Source organism: Fukomys damarensis, unplaced genomic scaffold (genome assembly GCF_012274545.1).
Source record: "Fukomys damarensis isolate Sample0158 unplaced genomic scaffold, DMR_v1.0_HiC HiC_scaffold_4, whole genome shotgun sequence".
Lineage (NCBI taxonomy): Eukaryota > Metazoa > Chordata > Mammalia > Rodentia > Bathyergidae > Fukomys > Fukomys damarensis.
Window position 1 is genome coordinate 65,826,021 of NW_022900916.1, and position 5,862 is coordinate 65,831,882.

General features: G+C 33.6%; 1 pseudogene; it reads right to left on the reverse strand.

The window, feature by feature from the left end:
• Positions 1-437, reverse strand: part of LOC104868242 — a 7,372-nt pseudogene extending 6,935 nt beyond the window's left edge.
• Positions 438-5,862: the final 5,425 nt, after the last annotated feature.

Sequence of the window (5,862 nt, forward strand, 5' to 3'; positions counted from 1 at the left end):
TTTTTTTTTTTTTTTTTTTTTTTTTTGTCCCTCAGTTCCACCTCAGGATTTAGATAATTCTCAGAGTCTGGGAAGTCACAGGAATTTTCCACAACTTCACCTTATTAGTTGGATTCACCACCATTGATTCTCTTTCATCTCCTTTGTCATCTGTGCAAGGCTCCACACTAGTCACTGAGGCACAAGGAGTGTCTTGTGCAGTTCTGCAATGCACAGTAAAAGGAGCAAAAGAAACTGTTCTTCAGAGACAGTAGTGAATTATTGGTCTTCTGTTGCTGTACAAGATTTCCAGATTGGGCTTTTGATTTGTGTGCTATGAAATTATAATTTCCAAGTGTTTATCTATTAAGCATGTAGCAATCACTGTACTGATAGGTATAGTCCAGAAGTCTACCACTGATCTGAGCAAAGGCTTTGCATCTTGCATCAGCCTTCATTTCTCTGTAGCCAGCTTGGCCTCAGGACAAATAATATTACATATAAATGCAACCTTGAGTTTTATTTTCCCCATAGGTTCTAAATAATTTGGCTGTAACTCTTTGGGGATGACGTTCATGAAAAATCTGTAATCTTCATTATTGTATTTCTCAGCTGCAGGTATTTTCAAAGATTTGATTTATCTAAATTGTATTTTAGTCAAGGGGTTATAAAAGGGATAATGCAAAATGTCTATTGGGATATTGTTAGTAAATTTTAAAAATTACTTTCTGTATCAAGTTAGGCCAACTAATTTTTTCTCTCATTGCTTTTAGGGCAGGCCATGTATCATTGAAAACTTCAAGGGAATAAAAGCTAGGCATCCAAACTACAGAGTCACTGTATAAAGCTTGTCTGTTTTGACAAAGTTATCATTCACAGGGTCAGGTTAGTCTTTAGATGAATGAGCACTGTCAAAGAGCTGCACACAGATATTTCCCAAATTCTTCCCCTTGCCCTCTTCATCCTATTCCCCCAGACCCAGCAATGAGTTATTGATCTCAGGGCCATATGCACACCCATGAGGAACATTCTCAAGCTGCTTGATCCAGTCAAAATCACAGTTCATCCATCTAGGTTTACTTATAAAAGAGGTTTGTCTTGTGCACTGGTATGTTCTGTGGCATTGCTAACCTATTCTGTGGCCAGCAAGGAGTTTATGGTACAAAATACTGAGAAGGTCTGATGTTCTCTCATCCTATAACCATGCAATCTACTGCATTTATATTGTGCAAGCACTGTAAAATTTTGAAATCTCACATTACTATTTAATGTTATATTGAAGAGTACATACGACACATTTTAACTTCTCACATTTGTAGCCTTTAACCTATATTCTGGCAGCTGAGCCATCCGGGAATAAACTATGGTGCCAGAAGAACTGGAAGAGACTCACAAGCCAGGACCAGCCAATATAAACCCAAAATAAACATAGCTGGGACTAATAGCCAGATGAATTTTGTGCAGGGAAACCAGCAAATTTTTAGTAGTAGTTAGAAAATAAAGCTAGGCAAACTGAGCAGAACAATCAAAACTAGAATTCATTGTCTATTTTTCAGTTTATTTCAGTTTTCTCAGTTGCTGAGCTAAAAATATTGAGTGAGACACAAGAGAAAACTGATGAATTGTCATTGATCAAATGAAACTAGAGACCTAAGAAGGGAATGCAATGTTATAACCTGGACTGTATTTTAGAACACAACCTTAATGGATAAACTGACAAAAAAAAGTTCAGAGTTTAGTTAATAGCAATGTAGAAATATTGATTTCTTATTCTTGACAAATATACCACAATAATGTAATAGGATTACACTATTGAACATTAGGGAAACTAAAATTGGTGTACTATCTTTAGAAATTTCCTTAAAATAAACAAAGTTTATTTAAAAATGACTAAGACAAAAATCATTATCTTGGAGTAATTAGATCATGAATGAGAAGACACTAAACCAACTCACTTCTTGTACTAAGTAGTTTAATGAGAAGATTGACATAGTACAGTCATGCACAGACCTGAGTAATGTTCTGAGTCCAGTGTGAGGGTTTGATTAGTACCTGATATAAAATCTGCAGGAAATGTGGGATGGGGTAGAAAAAGGAAAGGGGGACCTGAATAACAAGCAAAAGGAAGGCTATGAGGTGTATGAAGTTGTTTAGTAAGTGCAAAGCATGAAACCAGAGAATAGCATAGAGTAGGGATTAAAAGAATCAAAGGCACTAAGAAGCCACGATGCTTCAGTGGAGAAGGGGAATGAAGTGAGCAGATATGCAATTGTGGGGTTGGGGTGGATGCGTATTTGGAGAGCTGGACACAGATGAATTAGGAATCCCTTGTAATACTCCGAATTAGGCAGAAACCATAGCTGTGGAGTAAAATATACAAATTTGAAAAAATATATAGGAAGTAAAATAGTGGTACTTAGTGATTTGACCCAAAGCCATTTAGTGCAGAGAGGAATTATTTCACAAACAAACAAACAAAAAAATCTCTTAGTGAAACTGGATTTCTAGCCAAAATTGATCAGAAGAGACAAAGGTAACTACATACACACTTCAACAGGAAGTCATAACAATTATAAATATATATGCACCAAATACCAGTACATCCAACTTCACAGAAAATTCTAATGGATATGAAAATTCAGTTAAGCACCAGTACAGTCGGAATGTGGGGAGCTCAAAACCCTATTGTCACCACCAGACAGATCACTAGACAAAACATAAAAAGGAAATGTCAGAGTTGAAGCAAACATTGGAACAAATAAACTTAATAGATATCTACAGAGTATCCCACCCAATAACAACAGAATACACATTCTTCTCAGCAGTACATGGTTAAGTAAATGCTAAGGAATCAACAATACCCCGTGCACATTATCAGATAATTGTGCAATAAAAGTAGAAGTCAATGACAAGAGACACCAAAAAAACAAAAAACTCCCACATGGAAATTAAATAATACCTTCTTAAATAATCAAGGGGTCACAGATTAAATTAAAGAAGGAATGAGACAGTTTCTACAGGCCAATGATATTGCCAGTGTGGCATACTGGAACACAAAGGATACAATGGAACAATTTCAAGACAGAAGTTTATAGCAATGAATTCCCACAACAGAACAAACAGTGAGCTCAAATAAACAATTTAATGGTGCCATTTTAAGGATCTAGAAAAACAGGAGCAATCCAAGCCCAAACCTAGTATGAGGAAACAAATTGTAAAGATTAAAGCAGAAATGAATGCAATTGATATTTTTTAAATGCTCCCCAAAGTCAATGAATTGAAGAGTTGGTTCACTGAAAGATTAAATAAATAGACAAACCCTTAGGCAACCATATCAAACAAAGACAGCAAAGACCCAAATTCATGCAACTAGAAATAAAAGAGGCAAAATCACAACAGATTCTGCACAAATCAAGATCAGTAACTGTTTTGAAAACCCATACTGTAATAAAATGGAAAATTCAGAGAAATTAATACAATTCTACATACATGTGAATTGCCAAAGCTGAATAAAGAAAACATAAGAATTCTGAATCATACAAGATGTCAGTCAATGAAATTGAAGAAGTAGTTACAAAAAACTATCAAAAAAGAAAATTCCAGATCCTGGTGTATTCACTTCTAAATGAACTTTAAAGATGATCTGATCAGATGCTCTTCAGAGTCAATAATGAAATTGAAAGGGAAGCAGTATTCCTAGTCATTCCTGGTTGCAAGTATTATCCTGATACCAAAATCAGAAAAAGGCCCAAGTAAAAAGTGAACTATCTCTTTAATGAAGACAGATGTAAAAATCCTCAATATGATATTGCCAAACAAAATGTAGCAAATCATTGAAAAGATTATACAACATGACCAACTAGGATTCATCCCAGGAATGCAGGGATGGTTTGACATACACAAATCAGCAAATGTAATATATCACATTAACAGAAGCAAGAACAAAAATCACATATTAACTCTATAAACACAGAAAAAGCATTTGACAAATCCAACACCCATTCATGACAAAAACTCTAAAGAAAATCGGTATAGAAGATCTTTATCTCAATCTGATAAAAGCCATCTGTGACAGACCAATATCCAATATGATACTAAATGGTCAAAAACTGGAAGCTTTCACTTTAAAATCAGGAATAAGACAAAGATGCCCCCTGTTACCACTGCTGTAAAATATAGTTCTCAAACCATTAGCTGTGGCAATTAGACAAGAGGATAAATAAAGGGACTATGTGTAGGAAAGGAAGAAGTTAAATTATCATTATTTGTTGATGAAATTATTCCCTACATAAAAGACCCAAAAAACTTCACCAGAAGATTTCTAGAAATAATAATGAAATTTGGTAACATAACAGAATACAGTCAGCACTCAAAAATCAATAGTGCTCCTGTAAACCAATAATAAACTCACTGAGAGAGAAATTAGGAAAACCACACCTTTCATGTTAGCACCCCCCAAAAACGCTTAGGAATAAACCTAACCAAGGAAGTGGAAGATCTCTACAATGAAAATTATAGTACTCTAAAAAAGGAGGTCAAAAAAGATATCAGAAAATGAAGATATCCCCTATTCATGACCAGTATAATGAAAATGCCACACTTCTAAAATGGTTTTACAGATTTAATGCAATATCACAATTCCAAGAGTATTCCTCATAGGCCTAGAGATAATAATTCTAAACTATATGAAACCAGAAAAGACCTAGAATAGCAAAAGCAACTATGGAAAATAAAGGCAAGGCAGTGGGTATCACAATCTCAGACTTCGAATTATAATATATTACTATAATTAATAAAACAGTATGATATTGGCAAAAAAGAGATGTGATAAAGGGAACAGAATAAAATATGTAGAACAAGTCCAGGCATACTCAGTACTTATATTGCATAAAGGTGCCAAACACCTTCTCTTGAGGAAAGACCACTTAACAAATGCTTCTGGGAAAACTGGCTTTTCACATGCCAAGGATCAAACCTAGACTCATATATCTCAACATGTACTATACTAAAATCGATAATCTAAACATTAAAACAGCTACACTTACTCTGCTGAACTATAGAATAAGTAAAAGTCTTGAGGTGTAGAATTAGTAAAACTCAAGGTATAGACAAAGAGTATATGAACAAAATCCCAATTGGACAAGAAATATTACAATTAATCAACAAATAGAATGACATCAAATTAAGACTTTTCTGCAAAACAGAGCAAATCAACAATGAAGCGGAGGGAAAAACTACAGAATAGGGAAGAAATTTTACTAGCTACTGCTCAGACAGAGGTCTAACATCCAAAATTTATGAAAAACCCTTCAAAAGAAACTCTCTCTACTTATAGCCAGTGGTAAAGGGATATGTTCCATTACCTACAAAAGAAGTCTGAGAAAATAATTCAGATCACAAACCATAGTTTATTGTTTATAGATATCTTCTTAGTATACTTCAAGAATAATAAAATTCTCATAATTTAAAAAATGTAAATAAAAATCAAACAGAAATAAAGTAATAATAGATAAAAGGAAATTTAAAGTTGGAAAATGTAATAATTGAGAAAAAATGTTAGTAAATATAAAAAGGTTTTCAATCTACATTTAATTAAATTTACTGACTTTTTAAAAAGTTGATTTTTAAATCACAGCATGATTCTTAGCCTCATGACTACCTATGCATTTACTTTCTTGAAAAATTATATCGTTCTTGAGATTATGGCTCAAAATTTATTAGCATATCAATATCTGACAATATTCATATTTTGCTTTCCTCTGAAAATATAATTAACTATAGTGAAAATTGTAAGCTGACAGTTATAGTTCCAAAGCATTTAAAATATTTAACTTCACTTTTTCTGGTATTTCATTTTTCTGATTTTCTCTTCAACTTTCTTTT